Raw genomic sequence first — 21,700 nt, forward strand, 5'->3', positions numbered from 1 at the left:
TGCAGGTAGAAAAAAAAAAACTCAATATCTTGGATAAATTTTAGGGAATTCTGACTGGGATCCAAAAAAAGGGTAGGGCTTTATGAAGTGATATAGTAAACAGCAAAGTGAGGTGAGTCAACAAAGACATTATTTATACAATAAAAAAAAAAACTGAGCTGTATGCAAAAAAAAAATCTACATGCGGCCCTAAAAAAAAGTCAATTAAATCAGCTTTTTTGGTTATTTCTTTTTAATGCTTATTGCATTAGTTCCTGAGGGGCTTTATCGACCAACTAGTCTTCAGTCATGGTCTAGGTTAGCTCTTTTAGCCTCTCAGCTCTGATACTGGCCTCCACTCAAGCAGACCCCTCCTCCATTTACAAGGCACTTCAGAAGTCAGCTGGTTGCTAGACAATGTGCTTGGTTATGTGGGTTATGTAAAGACCCTCCTGCACACAAAAGCCAATGTGGGTCCCTGTTATGTGCCGCTCTTCAGAGCCCCGGGTCAGTTAGCAGGAGAGCTCTGGTCCTAACACTCCAAGTTTGAAACGTTTGCTCTCCAGAGGATTTGAGGACACGGAAGGGGAGGCGGATAACCTTTTATGTGGCTCTTGTATTCTCGTTATGGTTTGCACAAGACTTTTTTTTTTATCTTAAATTTTGCATTTAAAATAGAAAAAATATTTTTCATCTATCAATATGCTCTATCCAGAACTCCTGAAGTGGAAACGTCTTAGTTTCACCTGTTTAATTTGGTAAAAAAAAAATCTTCTTTAATGAACCTTTGGCCATCGATTATTCGAAAAAGTTATCGACAGATTAACTGATTCGCGAAATAATCGTTAGTTGTAGCCGTTCTGTCATCTGACCTGATCCTCTTGTTCCTTATTGACCTGTCCTGGGAGTTTTTCTCACACATTTATGAATATAGATATTTATCATCTAATTTAACACTAGTAAGAGATCCAAGAGCTCTTAATATAGGACAAAAAGGAGAAACACAATTTTAAACCTTTACCCCCCAAAAAAAAATCCGACTTCAGGGAAAGAAAGAAATAAGAAACTAACACATTTGTCAGCACTTAAAATGACATGAATCATAAAAACTCTAGCCTGTCAGACTTTTAATGTGACAATGAACCATAGACAGATCTAAGAAGCTGTCTGAGAGCTTCATAAAGAAAACTGTACCAACATAGGATTGTTTAGAGATATAATTACATCTTAAAATAATTTGAAATCACAGCAGAATACTGTACAAAAAAAAAACAGACCACAAGTGAGGGACAACTGCCAACATGCCCAGTTCTGGCTGTCAAAGCATTTTTTCCCTTAAAGCAGACTGTAAGATGTTTAAGAAGTATCAAAAATGTTCTCCTGCACGCTTCAACGGGTTCCAGAACAAACAGAAAGAAATTATACAATTGTAGCTGACATTAGATTTGTGCAAAGAGAAAATGTTTGCTTTCTAAGAAAGCAATATAGGGCAGACATGTCTCATAAAGAACAAGTATTTAGGATGACAAGCAAAGACTGACAAAGTTGAGAAAACATGCAGAAACAATTGGTTAACTTTAATAAGTTTAATAAAGTATTAGAATGTGACTCAGTTGCCTATTCCTAATGGAACAGCTGTATAAAAATGTTGAGCTGAACTTCCCTTTTAAGGTGAAATAAATTTGATTTATATTCAGGGTTCATTTTCAATAAGTCTAACATCAAAATCCAATCCAACATGGCTGCTCATGTAAAACTGATATCTGCAGTAATAACCTGTTTTAATTGTGTTGCTTTCTATTTCTTTATAGCCATTGTGGTTGTGTACAATATCTGTGTGTGAACATGCTGCTCTAGTATCTAAAAGTACACTGTAAAAAATAAAATATAAATTAGTTAGTTTTTCTTTAAATAAGTCCATATTTTCTTGAATTGAGGAGGTACATAAGACACTTTGCTAATGGAATGAGACCAGTTACATTTAAAATAAGAGAAAACTATTGCATGGTCTCATTTCAACTGCATAATATCTATCTTATTTAGCAAAAATACTTGTTTCACTGGCAAATCATCTTATTTACATACTCAAATTAGGGGTAAATGCACCTTTTTTAATATGGTTTTACTTTTTTCTAGATCACTTTTGCAGTGCAGAAGTTACTTTTATCTTCAAAGACAACATGATTGTCAAGTTTCCACCCCCCGCATTTAGAACAACTTGTTCCTTTTCAATATATCATTCAGAGCATTTCCTTCTAGCTTGTAATTTTAAGTTAAAACCACTTTCCCAAAGTCACTTATAGCTGTGTTTTTTTGCTTTGTAGAACAAAATGAAACACCACTTTTGTTACTGATTCTGCAACCGGAGAACTAATAACAGAGTTGCGGCTCCTATCTCTGCACGAGATTAACATTCATTTAGATGCATGTCTGAAATTGTAAACATTTAAAAATTTGGCATCTGGAGATTGCAAACAAAATCTAAACTACGATGCTGTAGTCTAAAGATGAAAATAAACCCTTTGGTTTAATGTATGCCAAAGAAACACAAATTCATATAGATGCAAATAAAGCTTTTTTTTGAAGAAATGCAAAATGAAGAGTCTTGCTGAACATGTGTGTGTGTAGGTGGGTGGGTGGGTTGTTTGAGTGTATATGTAGACAAAGGTCAGAAAATGCTCATCTAGGCCCTGTAATGGTGGTAAACCACACACCTCTGAGAAACCAGCAGTGTGCTCTGATGGCCAGGTTAGTTCTGAGGTAAAGTCTGCCACATTGTGTCTCTGTATAAGGCTGCATCAAAAGGACAGTTTTTTCCTTGCTCAAGCCCCTGTCACACCTTGACGATTTAGACCAGTGTATGCCTGAGTACAAAAAATCTGGCAAAAACGCTGGCATACGTTGAATAAGTTATGGGTACGCTTTGTATAAGTTATGAGTATGCTGAAACACGCTGGCACATGCTGGCACACGTCAACATACGGCAAGTACGTTGAGAAATTCAAAGTATCTTTACGTCTGCCAGCGTATGCTCATACGTGGGGCTCAAGTCACAGGTAAGTTATTTGATTGTTGACATACATTAAGTGTAAGTTACTCATACGTCGTGGTGTCTAGCTCATCCAAAACCTATGAGTAACTTGTGCCTAACTTATCAAGAACTTATCTGAACACATATCAACGTATCTGACGTGGTCCAGACGACAGCTGAATGTGTTTCTAGCCAACAGCTATGGCATATTGTCAGCGTTTGGGATAAAAGGGGGCCCACAGGAGGAAACCATCAGTTCTCCTCCAGACTGCATCCCCTCATAGGGTAAGCGAGAAGGTGAGTGTGATGGATCCTCCCAGCGCTCAACCCCAGACCCACGACCAACAATCTTCCTAGCTGACATGAAGCTACATCTGCTGTGACTGCAAATCTTCTCTCTTTTTTTATTTTTTTATCTATTCTTTTTTTTTTTTAGCAGGCAGTAAACTGCTGCCCCCCTCAGCACACTGTTTGTGCATCATTTCATGGGCATTACGCTGTCGAGGTGCAGCAAGGTGCTACAGGTCCCTCAGCACACACATATTCAATTAATTTAAATTCAGTTTATTTCTATAGCGCCAATTCACAACTCGTGTAATCTCAAGGCACTTTACAGTTCACCAGATCAAATAGTCAAATTGATTCAGTTTTCTATCTAAGAAAAAACTGTTAATTCAAATGCAATCCCTAACACAAAGCATGCTTGTAGTGACAGTGGAGAGGAAAAACTCCCTGTGAACAGGAAGAAACCTCCAGCAGAACCAGGCTCAGTGTGAGCGGCCATCTGCCGAGGCTGACTGGGGTTCAAGGAGAGAGAAGCAATGATACAAAAAGCAGCTGTAAAAGGTGGCCCCATCCAGGAAACACACTGCCAGGCTGACAAGCTCCGAGCCAACTCCCATGTCAAAGGATGAAGAGAGCAAATACTCACTGCTTTGTTTTGTTTTTTTCAACACAGTAGTGTCTGCAAATCAGCTGTCAATAATGGATCAAACATAATGTGGAAGAAAAAACAAAACAAAGTCCAAACCAACTTGGTAGCATAAAATGCAGCAGATTAGATTTTTCAAAGACTAAACTTGTTTTTAAGAATATCTTCGTTTAAAAAAAAATAAAATGATTTCTTCCTTGGTTGCTGCACTGAATTAATCTTTTCCTTCATTTTGAAGCTAAAATAACTATTCTGAAACCCTCAAAGTCATTTAAAAAACTAGATTTTTTATTTTTTTTACCTTAGATCAGATGATAATGATCCATTTAACAGTGACACCTGATGCCGTTGTGTGTTTTTATGTGACCATAATCTTATAATCTGATTGTTCAGGAGCTGGAAATTTGGCATGCAAATATTTTCATTTAGCATCTCCATATGCTGAGCATCATTAATAGTGCAGAGAACTATGTCAAAGAAGAATCCACAAACATTTTTTGCACTTGCTATTACAGACAGACAGTGACCAAGTGACCTAGGCTTAACCTGGACTGCAGTGAACTCAGACCAATTGAAATTTTCATCATGTCCCAGACAGCCAATCCAAAATAGAGAGCACCCATATCTCTTCATATCTAAGCTCAGATCAAACATAGATCTGCAGGAGTAGACGCCCACAGACACACAAGCCGCATGCTGAGTTCCCACCGCCCATGCAAAAAACCCTGTCTGACAAGCTGGAGCATGTGTGATGGAGCTCGCTATAGTTGGAAAGAGATGTCCCTCTGCCCTGAGGCTCAGCTCTCGACAGGAAGCTGGAGTGTGAGCTGGGACACACAAGATGAGAGAGGGGAGGAGGAAGACAGCAACAGCCAGAACTTTCCTCACCTCTAACTGGAAATCTGCTGTCTGCTCCCTTCCAGTTAATGGTTTTTAAGGTATGATTACAAATGCAAATGCCTGGTCAGGCACTAGACTTAGACAGATTTATTTTAATCAATAATATAGTGATAAATAAGAGGTGGTAATCATTTCTGGGTATTAAAGTCCTTAAAACTCAAAAGTCATATTTAAGTAGTATTTTGATAGATCAAAAATACACTTTCTCTAATATATTATCCCTGAAGTTAAAAAAAGCACTAATTGCACAAATGTTTTTACATGAATAGGGACAATATTTTAATCCCACTTTCTCTGTTGATCTCACAAACACTTTCAAGGAACCACAGTGTATCATTTGCCTTTATTTAAACAATTTTGCAAACGAGTTCTTTTTTTCTCTCGTTTGTCTGTTTTACAGTATTTGGAAGGAAAACCTTTATTGGTAAAACCACAAATTAGAAAAAGAAAAATTTAAATCTGATTGGTCCATCTCTACATCTGAATTATGAAAATTTGCAAGGAACTTCAAGTTGAATACTGGAATTTTGTCGTTAGGTATTTTAAAATGTTATCAGCATTGATCAATTATTAAAACCTTCAGCAGATATCTAACTCTTGGAGTCTCATAGATTATGTAGGCTAATGTCTAACCTAAAAAAAAGATAAAATAAATAACACTTGTACTCTCCTCTAACAATTCAAGTTACATTTCCTGTTAATTTAAACAATATTTTCTTTGATCATAATAACTTTATGATTAATAATAATTGCATAGATATCAATGATTTTTTTTACACAGGAAATGGCGAGCCACAATGCCATCAATGACCTTTGGGAAACACACATGAAGCCATTGTAACATTTTTTTTTCCACCTAGCATCAGGCATTTTAAAACGTTTATATAATGAGACAAGTTTTGCAAACAACAAAAGAAAAAAAATAGTTTTACTTGTGAAAAACTTTGCTCATCACTCTCAGATTCTAGTACTTACCTCCACTAGTTGATGAGTAAAGGCTTTTGGTTAATTAATTTGTTTCTATGTATAAACAGGACCTAATCTTACTCTTACTGGTAAAAAAAAAATACTGTTAATCGTCTACTAAACAAAGCTCATTTAACATTTCTCAACTAAGTGTATTCTGGACTCATTATCTGGATTTTATTTTGCTCTCTTATTATTATTATTATTACCTATGCACTTTAGGTTTCCTGATCAAATAGTGCCAGATTTGTCTCCTTGTCTCAGTCAGTTCCAGGTGTGTTGCATGTTAGACCAAAACAAGATAATTGTATTTTACCAAACCGTTGTTCTCTGTCAACCAGCATTAGTCTCTTTATCTGCGGTGAAGACAAGCCACAGAACAAGGGAAGTTTTTTTTTTTAAGTCCAGAAGTATTTAAACTACAAAGAAAACAAAACCAGTTATATGGAATAGTTATAGTTTGAGACCAAATGAAACAGGCAAAACCACTAATGCTTCAGCACTCACAGGCTTTGAAGACTGTGGCAGTAAATAGTTTCTGGAGACATTATTATCTCACTGTGCCACTGCTTCCATCTAGGGTTACAAGCAGTGACAGGAAGTCTGCAAAGATGACAGCGTAACATGATCAAATTACAGCCTTACAAGCGAACAACCATAAACACCACATTATCAAGATTATGCTGATGAAGGTTCTCAGTCATCCAGGTCATAGTCATTCCGTAAAAATTCAAAAAATATCCACTGGACTTGGTTTTCAAGATTTGAAGACGTTTCGCCACCTCTCCAGGAAGCTTTCTCAATTCAAATGTCTGGATCCGCAGTGAGTTTGAGTCTTATATAGACACGCCTTGTATCGCTTGGAAACATGCAATGGTAACCGATGAATGGGTCGTTAGTTCCATCGTTAGCCTGTAATATCTGAACCTGTCTATGATAACGACCGACCCCTAGAATCATAGACAGGTTCAGATATTACAGGCTAACGATGGAACTAACGACCCATTCATCGGTTACCATTGCATGTTTCCAAGCGATACAAGGCGTGTCTATATAAGACTCAAACTCACTGCGGATCCAGACATTTGAATTGAGAAAGCTTCCTGGAGAGGTGGCGAAACGTCTTCAAATCTTGAAAACCAAGTCCAGTGGATATTTTTTGAATTTTTACGGAATATCAAGATTATTTAAAAAACGGAGCATCTAATGACTACAGTCTGGAATTCCTTTAAAACCTAAAGTTGTCAACCCGAAGAACAATCTTACATGTCGTAAAATCACATTAAAAGATCAGCCACACACTCGAACTAATATCTAAAACAATATAACTCTAGTTTGCTTCTACATATGTCAATTTTTTTCTTTTTTTTAGTTTGGGTTATTATACATATAGATAAAGGTCATAATTGACCACATCAGACCCTGTTACCTACTTATGCTTTACTAATCTAACTTAAACAGTTTCCGTGGGGGGAAACAAACTCTCAATTTGGTAATTTTCTTAGTAGTTTCTACGTTTCAACCAAAAACATTTTCAGTTCAGTTAAATCTAACCGCACAGTAAGAAATCGGCTTTTAAAAATTCAGAGAAGTCCTATTTTACTCTAAATAGAGTATATACAACTATATTGAGTGTAAATCTGCTCAAGTGTCAGAGTTAATAGTCAGTGAAAAATGTGACAGCCATGCAGTCTAACTTTTACTCTATATGGTGTCGATTATCCGCCAGTCTCTGAGATCTTCCTGATTTTGAGACTAAAATGAGAAAAATTTACTTTGGATTTAAGTTGACACTGGCTATAGAGTACATTTTACACTAATTTGGAGTGGGAGTGTTAAAGTAACACTATTCCAAATGGATTTAAAAACCCTTTCTCAGGTCCAGCCTATATACTCAAATGAAAAACCTAAAATATATTTTCTCTACAAATGTGACAAATTTTAAATGACAAAAAAACAGCCTTAATGGAGGAACAACAGCTATAGTCATTGCAATAAGCAGAGTGACACAATGAACAATTATTCTAATCCTAAATTCCTCACTTTTTAATTAAATTCAAATAAAGTAGTGTAACTTGTGGATAAGAAGTTGTGCAATGTACATCTCTACCAAATGAAATATGAAATTTTAACTTTATCAAAAACATGTTTTTTAAGTTACTAAGCATTTGAAAATTGCAAATGTTTTAAACCAATCAGAACCATCATTTGTTGCCTCTATCCATTCAACATTAAGCTTGCTCAGTATATAATGCAATATTTTACAAAAATTTTGTTCACATCAGATTTAATGTGCATCCAAATAAAAAAATATGCACAACAAGCAAACGTTCAAATGTTATCAAATAGTTATACAACATCTACATCTGGAACGATTTGCCCAATGTATGCCAAAACATCTGCAAGCCTCTAAACAACAGTACGTTTCTGTTCCACAGCTGCAGAATAAGGCAAGAGTGGATAAATAATGCCTTTGAGTGAGATCCTGTGGCTCTTACTGGTTGAAACATTACAAATCCATTTCCAGTCAGATCTGAAATTTAAAAATAACTCTAAACTCTGAGCCAACATCTGTCTGTTACTTTGTCCACACACAACAATTTTTAATCAGGTGCAGATTGTAAGCAAATGAGGGCCAATAAATAATCCATTGCAGAATATCTGACTGTCCTGTGTTGAACAAATATGCGTTAGAGGTCTGACTGCTGGAGAAACATCCAGCATTCGGGGAAGACGGATGAAGTTACAACCTGTTGCTGTGTCATCAGATCTGTGGAGGGGCAATTTGGACAGTCTGATTTTTTAAGGTTTAAGAGTAGACAGACTGCTGATAATGTGACGCCAGAGGTCAAATGATTTTCAAGTAGCTCAGCCAATACCTGTCCTTTTTAAAGTATGAGTGATTGGTGTTATTTATAAATACCTCAATGTCTGTAAACCAGCGTAGCTATTGGCTGATTGTAGCCCTATTTATTGTAGCCATTCATTTCCGTATTTTTTGGAAAATAAATGCTAACTTTAAGGTTCAGATCTATGCTTTCAGTTAGTTAGGTGTAGCATAGTTAGAAGTTCCTGGCCAGCAGATAGAATGGCTTTCTTAAACATCTTCCATTTTTTAATTTGGACTTCTTTCTCAATAAACAACATTATTTGGGTATATATATCCTTTCAGAAAAAACATAAACCCCCATTGTTTACCTCACACTCAGAAACACACAGCTTCCCATCCTCCTTATAACCAGTTGGTTTTTCACTCCCTAATGCTCTCCTTTCAACTTTTGTTAGCAGGTGTATTACTCTGTGAACTCAACATTTTTTACCCCCCTCCAAACTACCAACACCTGCCAATCCACCCCATCACCACCAAAGGGGGTGGTTGAAGACAAAAAGCACCAGTAAAGATGGTACAGGAGAAGAAGGACCTGAAAAAATAACAGCTGTGACAACTGCATTGTCATTTAGACATTTGTTTCATGCTGGGAGCAGCAGCAGGTCACTTCACAGCAGGATCTGCACCTATAGGCATCCTCGGTGGCACAGCCTATCCTGAACTCCGGGGAAGAGTTTTTCTAAAGAAAAACATCTAAACATATGTGATGATATTCTATTGTAATAGGTCAAAATAGATATAATAAGTAAGAAGCACAGCTTTTGGATATATATTTATTATTTTGGGCTTTATGAAATGTGGATTTCCCGGGGTGGAATGATTAGTTCACAACAATCTGCGATGGAATTTCAAGGCAGGAACCAACAAGACTTATAAAGTGGAAATTGCTGAACATCAGTGTCTATTTTTATAGTGAAGCCAACTCAATATTAACATGCGTTCAATGCCTGTTAATCAAGTATTGTATTATATTAGGTAAATGTATTCAATCCTACAAAATAAAAACTGTGCAAATACATAATTTAATACTTAATAAATATGCCAAATGTGTCACTTATGAGTGAATGGAGAATCCTCAGTATTCTTAAAAAGTTAAATATTCCTTTATGCATGTGACCTTTAAACATTCCATCTGTTTTTCAGGATCCAATCCTGAACACTATACTAATGTATATTCTTTTTCTTTATCATATTACGAGACTACGTTTGAATACCCCTAAAAATGGCTTAACACTTGCATTCCTCCTCAGTGCGAGCAGCCATCTAGATCCCTGTTATGGTGTGAAAATCCTCCACAGAAATCACACCTGCATTGATCCAGTCACAACATGTAGTTAAGCAATTTCACAAAAAAAGGAAAAGAAAAGAAAAGGTTCTCCAGGAAAAATGACCTGCAGGGAGCTTTGTGTGTGGCCAAAAACACACAAAGCATTAAAGAAACAACAAACTGCTTGAGATTTAAACATCATGGACAACATGTAATGAAAAAAAAAAAGAAAAATCAACATCTGTATAAAAGAAAGACCCATATATATACATAATATATATATATATATATATATATATATATATATATATATATATATATATATATATATATATATATATATATATATATATATATATATATATATATATATACATAATATATATATATATATATATATATATATATATATATATATATATATATATACACTATATTGCCAAAAGTATTTGCTCACCCATCCAAATTATTGGAATCAGGTGTTCCAATCACTTCCATGGCCACAGGTGTATAAATTCAAGCACCTAGGCATGCAGACTGTTTTTACAAACATTTGTGAAAGAATGGGTCGCTCTCAGGAGCTCAGTGAATTCCAGCGTGGAACTGTGATAGGATGCCACCTGTGCAACAAATCCAGTCGTGAAATTTCCTCGCTCCTAAATATTCCACAGTCAACTGTCAGCTGTATTATAAGAAAATGGAAGTGTTTGGGAACGACAGCAACTCAGCCACGAAGTGGTAGGCCACGTAAACTGACGGAGCGGGGTCAGCGGATGCTGACGCGCATAGTGCGAAGAGGTCGCCAACTTTCTGCAGAGTCAATCACTACAGACCTCCAAACTTCATGTAGCTCAAGAACAGTGCGCAGAGAGCTTCATGGAATGGGTTTCCATGGGCGAGCAGCTGCATCCAAGCCATACATCACCAAGTGCAATGCAAAGCGTCGGATGCGGTGGTGTAAAGCACGCCGCCACTGGACTCTAGAGCAGTGGAGACGCATTCTCTGGAGTGACGAATCGCGCTTCTCCATCTGGCAATCTGATGGACGGGTCTGGGTTTGGCGGTTGCCAGGAGAACGGTACTTGTCTGACTGCATTGTGCCAAGTGTAAAGTTTGGTGGAGGGGGGATTATGGTGTGGGGTTGTTTTTCAGGAGCTGGGCTTGGCCCCTTAGTTCCAGTGAAAGGAACTCTGAATGCTTCAGCATACCAAGACATTTTGGACAATTCCATGCTCCCAACTTTGTGGGAACAGTTTGGAGCTGGCCCCTTCCTCTTCCAACATGACTGTGCACCAGTGCACAAAGCAAGGTCCATAAAGACATGGATGACAGAGTCTGGTGTGGATGAACTTGACTGGCCTGCACAGAGTCCTGACCTCAACCCGATAGAACACCTTTGGGATGAATTAGAGCGGAGACTGAGAGCCAGGCCTTCTCGTCCAACATCAGTGTGCGACCTCACAAATGCGCTTCTGGAAGAATGGTCAAAAATTCCCATAAACACACTCCTAAACCTTGTGGACAGCCTTCCCAGAAGAGTTGAAGCTGTTCTAGCTGCAAAGGGTGGACCGACGTCATATTGAACCCTATGGATTAGGAACGGGATGTCACTTAAGCTCATATGTGAGTCAAGGCAGGTGAGCAAATACTTTTGGCAATATAGTGTATATATATATATATATATATACACATACATATATATTTAAACATACATACATACATATATGCACATATAAACATACATATATATACATATATACATAAACACACACAGATACACATGTAGATAGATGTATAATTTATGAGTCAAATGCTATGCTTGACTTACTATAAGTGTCTTGCAGTCTGCCTTTACTGGCTCTTTTTTGTTATTTATTGGCTACCAGGAAATGAGGGCCCTCCCTGCGTAATTAATGGGCACAATTATGTAATCGAGGAGTGGTCTGCAGTTTGTTGCAAACAGCTCCAGATGTTCCGCTAACTTGATGTCGCAGAGAAACACAGTTCTACTTTTCACCTATGGTGGGGTCACCACCAGTACCAAGCCTGAGGTCACCCCCTCCTGCAGCCACCCAGGCCCTCTGTTCTTTCTCTTGTAAATCAAGCTTTAATGCTTTACAAGCCTTCCAATAACCATAATACCTTCGGAGTGAATTAGCTTGCAAAGCAGGAAGACACAAGGATAGAATGAAATCAATATGTGTAAAATTAGCTCGACAACAAGCAATAATCGTGTGCTGGCCTACATACATGTTGACCTACATATCAAAGGATAAATAAAACTTTAGAAGAGTACAGATGTTTAATGATTTTAAAATGGGGCTTATGTCAGTCGTGCGCATGTATCTCCAAGAGATGTGCTCTAGGGATTGATGCCTAGCTGAGATTTGGCTTGTGTGACCAGCTATACACAGGAAAAAATAAACCTTTTCCAACAAGAACAATATGAAGGTTGAATGTGAAAACTCCTTCAAATATCTTTGTGCTAATAGCGTTTTAATAAGATCTCATAGGGACATTTCCAACCCAACTTGTGTAGCACTAACATTAAAATCACAACATACTTCATATGGTCCTCTGTTTCAGTCTTCATTTCTGAAAAACTGTACTTGATGCGATCGATGCTAATTGCAATATGAAGAATAGATTGAAAAAAGCTCCAACAAGCTCAGCGAAGCTACTTCAAATGAAGCTGTCACCATTCATGTCCAAGTTGGGAATATTTTATAGGGCAAAATCTTTTAAAGTTGGTTAATTGTATTTTTTAAAGGACAATCATAATCAGCTAAGATCAGTCTCAGCAAATCATACGTTTACAAAAAACAGCCATTAGAAAATGTCCACAAATCTCCTCATTTGTGCATCTGTAGTGTTTCCCACAAGCTGGTCTTTCTGGTTGTTGCTTTATGTTCGTATATCCAAGGATAATGTGTCAGCATATTACCTTGGTGAACCAAGAAACCAACCAAACCACCCTCTGTGCTGGATCATAGATTCTTTAAGCTGATTCAGATGCTGCTGATGTCACCCCCTTTGCAGGGAGCTACAGGGAAAAAGATTCAGACATTGCAAAAAAAAAAAAAAAAGTGGAAGACAATTTGAAGGTGAACTGGTGGCGATCATTATCTTTGACTAATTCAACTGCGGGGCTCATGCAATCATTATTTTCTGAAGTTATCACCCACATCCCGACACCCTGGAATCCTCCTGCAGGCCACATGTGGGTCCAATGATTCTTCTGCTGCCGAAAATAAGCTGTAACTGCTTGTATGAAAGACAGAGGAGGGAGAAGTTGATCTTATCTGATCCCAGTTTCTGAACTTGGATGCAGATCGTTTCTGTTCTTTCTCGAGGACAAACTAACTCCCGAAGGAAATCAGCCTTCAGACAAGAACCGAGGAGCTCAGTTAAAAAAAGAAAGTACAGATTTTCAAACCCTGTAATAATTTGTAATTGATAAAAACATTTGTGTAACACTTTTTTTCCCCTAAGTTCTAAAGTTCCCAACATAATAATTCCCTTTAAAGCTCCAGACGCCATGAAAAGTGCTGAAAAGCCACGATTGCCTAATAAGAACGAGGCAGCCACTGGAGCTCAGTCAGTTAGGGCTGGGCCAAGCAGCCACTCAGCCAGTGAGGATGGTTAAGTTGTAAATGTGTTGCAGCAGGAAAAGCTTTGGAGCAAGGCGAGCAGTCTGGAGTCTGCAACTTTCCCCTGATCCAGCTAGTGCACCGCCCTCCCTGCAGCCCACCCAAGAAGCAGCCCATGGGCATAAATTTGAGAGGCTGACTCGCTGTGGATTTAAAACAATCTGCATCTCTTTCCCTCTAACTCCTACACTATGAAATGTTTCACTCTTTTCCCCCCCTGCACTGTCTTTTGCCCTTTTTTTCCTTTCCAACAAATTCCATTTTTAATGAGAGTGGAAAGCTCTTTCTCAGTGTGAGCCAACAAAAATATTTTCCTAAAGGTTTAATTAAGTTAACAAAATATATTGCAAATGCAGAGGATATGTATTTTTGAGCATCTATCCGAGTAACAATAAAGAATCAGCTTTTTTTTGTATCAGCTTTAAAGGAGACCACAGCAAGGCTTTGTTGTAATAAGGTTAATTACAGCTTATAAAACTTTACCTCGATTTAGTTTGTTTCTCTCTGAAATTAGATATTCTATCTGGACACAGGATGTAAGCTTTAAGGCTTCAGACCTAAATGTACACATTTAATGAAACTTTTTTTTATGCTAAATCCTGTAAGCAACCAGCTTTACTTTACGAAATGGCAAAACTGTCAACGCTCTGACTCACCACTGTTCACTGCAGTGTTTTAGCAAGACTGCTAAACTGCAAATGAGGAGTTTCAAGGAGTTTTTAGTTTTCATTTTGTTTTCCAGTTTCTGCCTCATCAACACATGTTACTTGTAAATCAACATGAAGCTGCAGGGATTTTTTTTCCCTTCAGCTGGAACATCATGTCAGAGGTGTTGTCGTAAACGTGGAGCTGCCTGACGATGGGAGCAGTTACCTTTGACCCACAGCAGATTCCTCTCGGCGTATCAGTGACGGCTCGGGCCTGCATTTGGCTCGCAGCAGTCGTAAGTCATATACACGCGTGTCACAGAACTTCGAATGTATACCGACTTCCTGTTATGGCATTTGATCTAGATAATGATGCCTAATAATGGCATGCTGTAACAGAAACATGAATGGAAGGAGAACAGGAATGGGAAGGTTTTGTCAAACCCATCAAAAGAAACTTGGGAAATAGTAAAATTATTTTTTACTGTTGTTGGGAATTGATACCACCTCGCATACAATATGCACCAACAATAAAGCATTTTAAGCCGTCCATTGCTTTAAAAGGGGGGACAGGTTCCAGTTAAAAAGTAAACTTAGTTTTTAAAAACCTAACACAAAGAAAAGTGCAGCTTTTCTTCTTGCAGGTGGTCAGTCAGCTGCACACCAGACCTCCATAGCTGACTTTTTGCTTTGAAATAAAAGCACTTAGGTCATGTATTATATTTCTAGTAGAAGAAAATGCTAAGACATCAGTTACATCATAATAAAATAACACATCCCATATCATTTAAACAAAAAGCAAACAACCTTTTTCCACAAGTGTAAACACCCTTAAACTAACACTATGATGGGTCAATTTTCCACTATTCCTTCTGCATTCAGTCATGCTGAGTTCACATTTGCTATCAGCAAAAGAACGTGAGTAACAGCAGTGGTCGCATCATGATCTGGGTTTACTTTTCTTCAGATGAATCTAAGCTTTTTTTCCAGATTGATGAGATCATGAACAGGTCCAGATCAGTTGGTTTGGCCTTAAACTGACTAATAATCTCGCCTTTTTCTGCAACAAAAAGATTTAAGAAGGTCATGGGTTTGTGGGAAATGAAAAAAAATCGTCAAAGTGATGGAAGCATAATTTCAAATATTCTGTGAGACCAGAAAAACCATAGGAATGTCCCTCTTTGCTCAAATTATTCAAATCATTCAAAATGCCAATGTTTTCTCACTCTAAGCACACTTGGAGCAGATAGACAAGTTGCAGCTAAACAAAACTGCAGCAGCCTCACAGTGCACAGACATGGAGGTTGCTCAGCTGGCAAAACAGCAACAACAGTGTCATTGTGCAAAGGTACAACTGATTAGTAAACGCTAATGCATCCGATAGTTATAACCATTTTCAGTGTGTGCAGTTTTAAAAAGGTTTAAATCAGCTAAAATAAAATTTCCCTTGTCAAGCTGCATCCCTTTTCATCCATCTGAAGATTTCTGGATTTCTACAACAACCTGACAGAACAGATGGTGTCTTTTTACATCAGGGATAAGAATTCTGACAATAACAATGTCTAAAAGTGCATACATTTATATATTACATACAAAAAAAGGTTTTAAATTAAAATTCTCAAACATCAAACAACTTAATTTTCAACCACTGCAGGCCTTTTCTCGGAGCACCTCAAACTCATCGTCAGGGCTCTCGACCTGACATGCAATCCTAAATTGTTAGAAACATTTCTTTGTTGTGAAAATGCAGCTGTGATCATTGATGAAAAAAAAACAAAGATAGGAAACAAAACATAGAAACAACTTGCAGCAGATACACACACTGAGGGGAGTGTGTACGGAGTGATTTAAATGAGAGAGTATAATGTGGAGCAGCAAGTTTCTCAAAAACATATGGCAAGCCAACATTCTTAGGCAGCTATCTCATCTCAGATAACAGAGTTGTTGTCCAGAAGAGCCATCATAAACACACGCAACATGAATATGCCTCTGGACTTCCTCTTCAGCCTTCTGTTCCTTACTTTCTGAACGTCTGCAATACTAAATGCAGCGGTAAAATATAGCAATCTACTTCTGATGAACATTAAGGATTCATTAATAACCTTACAAATAAAGAAAATGTCGAAATATAAAGCAAGCTACAAGCTATAAATCATGTCACATTTCCTGTTCATCTTAAAACAACAAAAGGGAAACACAGACATGTCTTTTTTTTTTTTTTTATTGATAAATATTACAGTCAGACATCAGACGGTATGTTGTAACTTCACTAATTATGTCAGCACCCAAAAGCATTGTGGCTATGGCAACCTGGTGAAATAATAAACACCGCCTCTTCTTCACTTTCTGCCTGCCGACAGTACCGCATGACATGAGTCATCAGCAGCCAGGAACACACACATTGAAACACACAGACAGCCCAAAAAAAAGGAAAAAATAAAAGAAAAACAGTCCCCATACAGGCAAGTCAGAGTAAAAAAATACTCTGAATGAAACGACAGGAAGCAATACACACTTGACAAAAAAAAAAAAAAAATCATAAGGAAATATTACAAGACCCAGCTGCTTCTGCTTGATCGCAGCCACAAACTGAGCTGATTTACAGAGCAGTAATGAGCATCAGCGTGGGTTGTTTGTGCACACAAAAGCAAGCCGCCAATCTCACCTGGATACTATTAGCTGTTGTTTGATTTTTAATATTAACCACATGAGGTGACTGTTAGGCATGCTTTTGCACAAACCAGCACATGCACATTTACAAACACAAAGGCATGGAAACCCACCGCCCCAATTCAAAGCAGAGGCTCGGACGACCGGGAAAATCGTCAGCTCCACCTCTTACCGTCAGCAGCTAATCTACATCACAGGCACACATATACAGTGCTGCAAGCAGTAAACGCAACTTTTTCATCTGCTTTACCTTGAAAAAAAATATTCCCACCCCTAAATGTGTGTCTGATTTTGTCCCAATTAAGTGGAAATCTACACATTTTCACAAACTACAGCATACCTGTGAATTGGACAGAAAAGGATACATGACTTTTAAATTGCCTTCACTGATCAATATCTGAGAACTGTGGGATGCATTTGTGTTCAACCCCTTGAAAAAATAGATTATATGACTACTTTTTTACTGCTACTACAGTTCAACTTTATTTGGATTGCATATTTGCTCCTTTTTAATTGCCAAATTGCTTTTGCTCAGTCAGAGAGTGTCTGCAAACATCAATTAAAAAAAGTACGTCTTTTCCCGATATATTTTAGGTTGGATTTAGTTTTTGGCCATGCTTTGAAACAAACATTATTGCTCTGGTTGTATGCTAAAGGTTGTTATCCTCTGTCCCAGCTGTTAATGTTTTGCAGCCCAGTAAATGTTGTTCGAGGATCACTCAGTATTTATCTCAGGCCATCTTCGCATCAGCTCTGATCTGCTGCCCATCTCTACTAAAAAAAGGAGCATTTCCAGAGCATGATGCTTAAGCTACCATGTCTTACTATGCAGATATAATGTCCATCTAAAACTCAACAGTCCATATGGATATAGGGTGCTGTTATTCCTCACATATTAAGTCTCATCTGACTGGAGCTTTTTCTCCAAATATATGCCTAGTCCCCTTGCCGCAAACAGCAAAAAAAGAATCTAATAGCTTTCTTTCAACAATGGCTCTTTTCTCATCCCTTTACAAAGAATAGTTATCAACATATGATCCCACCTGAACTTTGACTCTTTGCTGCTCCTCCAGAGTAACCATGAGCCTCTCAGCTTCTATCTAATTAATACTCCACTTGCCTGGCCTTTAGGGACGTACTCATTCTTCTGCTCCAGTCCAGAGAATTGTTCAAGTAAGAAAATTCACACTATCAGCTGGCCTGGTTTGTTTTCACACAGAGCTTCTTAGATCCGGTTAAACAATTTCATACACTTACATTGGATTGTTTTTGGGGCAGTAGTGCTACAGAATAGCCCTGATTAAAAAAAAAATGCATGAAGAAGAAAGTCTGTCTTGTAGGGTCTCTGTTTCTACTTTGGTGTTCAAATGTAGTTGTGCGCCTGCATCTCTTACCTCCTAAGGAGCCCCAAAAGATATTTTCAAACTACTTTATCTTTGGATTGAGGCTCTGAAATTTGTTTTTCCTATTTTCCTCATCAGTGCTTTAACATCACATCCCATCCTCCTTGTTACGTTACGCTGAGACAGGAACACATTCATTCAGCAAGCAAACCACTTAAGGATCCAGATCAGTTATATCGTTTTCAGGGTACTTTGGGATCCTTTTTGGGTATTGGATTGAGATGACACTAGGCATGATCCAATTCTTAAGCTGAACTCTGAAAAACCCTAAGCTCATCTGGCCTGGTGCCAGACTAAACAGGCTAAATATGGTCATACTTCCTATTTAGGAAAAAACATGGCCGATTAAATTTTTTTTTTCTCCTGCAAATACTATGAATTTTACAGAACTTTAAATGGGATCTTAGAATTCTTCATTTAGAATCTTATTTTTTTATATTGACACATCTGAGTGGCCACAAGATGAAAACATGTGCTTCTAGAATTAGTTTAGGACTGCCACTAGCAGTTAACTTTAATGTTAGACTGATTCCCAAAAGTTTGGTTTGATCGGCTGATTAAAGCAAGATGATTGCATATCTCTGCTGGAGTAACTGCATCAAACCCAGCTGACCTCTGCCTCATTTTTCTATCTCTTTGAACCGATCGCCTGTGAAGATCATTCATTTAATCCCCTCTGCTGTGATTTGTCCGATACGCCCTCTAATGGGTGGGAAATCTCTAAGTGACCAAGGACAATGATTTTTTGAATATTTCCCATGACTGCAACATTTCCCCTCTCTATTATGTGTACCCTTTGTCTAATGCGATTCAAGCTTGCTAAGTGTTTAATGCTTTTGCCCTCTGGTGTCAACCCTTCACTTAGTAGCACCCCTCCTCAATTCTCTGCCTCATTTCAGCGGTATTTAGCCTTTTTAATGTACAGATCTCCGTGAAAGCATTAGCTCTGCTAACTATGGTACTGTTACTTTACCCAAATCTAAAAAAACAATGCATCAAATTAGTTTAGTCTCAGTTTAAAATGGACACAAAGTGACTAAAGTGGTGCAGCAGCTGAGAAACAGCACAAACTCAAATCAGTTGAGGCAAGAATCATCTCTTAATGTCTTTCAACTGAGCTATCTGTGTGTCTGGAAGTAAAGTGCACGATGAGGAGATAACAGAAAAAGGAGCGCGTCCTATGTGCTTTGGACCATCCTTTGGGCCGAAGCTGATGGCCCGTGCGGTTTAAGCTCAGACGGACAGACAGCTGCTATTAAACCCTGATTGTTTCAGGTTCACAGGGTGTGAAAGGGTCTGATTGAAGGGCTGTGATCCCAGTGAGGGTGGTCCTTCTCCCCCTTACCTCCCTCTCACTCTCTCACTCTGTAGAAGGTGGGAGAAGGACTGTGTAGGGAAAGGGGGTGGGTGGATTCAGGCGTCACATGACTCGCTTCTCGCTGCGCGGACTAAAATGGAATCTTGACAAAAACACACCACTTGTTGCTGCCTGCTTCTGGGTACACCTGTGTCACATGACCAGGGCCCAAGGAGAACATTGAAGGAGTGACTTTATATACACTTTTAACTTTTAGGAATGGTTTGCTTAAAGTTTTACTGAAGTGGAAATAAATACAGGAATAAAATTGCATGATGTGTGAGATGTGATCTCCAACAGGTCAGCAGCCTCCTGTATGGTTTATTTGTTTAAGGGCATTCCCATTAAGGAGGCTTTTTGGCTCAACACACTTGATAAAGACCAGAGAGGGTGAGGAAGCTCCCCTGCAGAGCTTTTCACATGTGGCCAAAGGACAAGTGCACTCTCGTCCATCGAAAGCTCCCACATCTAAACCTTAAAAGGAGTCTTAGTGATTGGCTGGGATGGGAAAACGATCCGAAACTATCGCAACATGAAAACTTCAGTACTGCAAACAAATGCTCAACCACACGCAATGCAGCTAAATCATTTAATATCTTGCAAATCCGTTCAGGAGTCTTCCTTTATTGCAGTCTACAAAGGTATGTGTGAGTGGAGAAGATTCAGACTGTGTGTGCTCAGCACTTCTCACTGTCACTTCGGAAATAAATAAGTGTTTGGCCTCCCCATTGAGGCCAGTGTTGACGCTCTTCAGTGCAGGGCCACTAAAATGAGGAGCAGTGGCCTAATCTTCCCACATTAACAGCTACAGTCCACTCTTAGACAGATAATTAGATTAGAGACCATCTTCTACCTCAGATTAGAGATGGATCATGAAAGGTTCAATTCATTAGAAGCACCTCAAGTGCACATATAAGAAAACCTGAAAGTTTATGTATTCAAATTCTACGACTTGCAAAAAGACAATATATATAGTATAGCAGCAAAAAATGGCACAAAATGTATTGCAAATTTCAAGAAACAGTTGTTCTCTGGTGGCCCTAAAACTTTCCTGGGGCCCCAAAGGAAGCAGTTTTAATGAGTCAGGGATAAAAACAGATTATACTCTCATATTTAAACAAATATTTTATCTTTTAAACTACAAGCTGCCATGCAGTTCAACTGATTAAAACCACAAACCCCACAAAAACATAACATGCAGTCATTCAAAATAAACTTAAATGGGATATTGGAGCTTTGGGATAGGAAGCAATCACTGCAAAAGATTTCAATAAAACTTAAAAGACACAACTTAAAGTTTTATCTGATTGCAACAGATTCAGCAAAGAGTTTTAGGCTGCGCAAAAAACAAGTAATTCATTGAATGATCGGCAGCGATTTAAAAGGAAGACAGTAAATCAGATCTTCTTACCTTAGAGGAGAAATATTAAGCATGAAACTCCCTGATTGGATTCCTTGGAATCGCTCAAAGGATCTAAGGACTGAAAGTTTCCGTCTCTCTCTCTCTCTCTCTCTCTCTTCTTTCTTTCTCTTAACTTTTCTAGCAGGGAGTCGGATGGGGATGAGGGAATTCTTCAGAGAAACCGACACATTGTTCCACCTTCAGCAGGGATCTCTCACACATTTTAATTCTTAAGTGTCTTTAGGCAGGCGGTGGTCAAACTGCAGCCCATGTTCGCCTCTGGAGTCCCGCAAAGCGCCTTGGATTTGGCTGCACAGTCAATGCAGGAACGCGCACCCCCTTCTCCCCCCTCCTTCCCTATCCTCCCTCCCTTTCTCCACAGCCTGCGGACCACCCCGAAACAGGAAGTTCACTTTTTGTTTTTCTTAAAAAAAAAAAAAAGAAAAGAAAAAAAGAACCAAACCGCCTCGGTTTTATCTTCAAACTTAACATGCAGCCCAGAAACAACCAAACTGAAGCCCGGTTAGTTTTCCTCTCTGTTCTCTCAGTAAATAAACGCAAATTCCTTTAAAGTCATATAATCAGCTATATAAAGGCATTACAGCCT

At 38.3% G+C, this 21,700-nt stretch overlaps 1 protein-coding gene across 4 annotated transcripts in view; it reads right to left on the reverse strand.

Annotated features, from left to right (window-relative positions):
* Positions 1-21,422, reverse strand: part of gli1 (GLI family zinc finger 1) — a 68,754-nt gene extending 47,332 nt beyond the window's left edge. For all 4 annotated transcript variants that reach the window (XM_038297742.1, XM_038297661.1, XM_038297819.1 and 1 more), the window contains exon 1: positions 21,103-21,422. The gene's annotated coding sequence lies outside the window, so the exon portion shown is untranslated. The remainder of the gene's footprint in view (positions 1-21,102) is intronic.
* Positions 21,423-21,700: the final 278 nt, after the last annotated feature.

Source organism: Cyprinodon tularosa, unplaced genomic scaffold (genome assembly GCF_016077235.1).
Source record: "Cyprinodon tularosa strain WSP-4 unplaced genomic scaffold, ASM1607723v1 ctg10, whole genome shotgun sequence".
NCBI classification, from domain to species: Eukaryota; Metazoa; Chordata; class Actinopteri; order Cyprinodontiformes; family Cyprinodontidae; genus Cyprinodon; species Cyprinodon tularosa.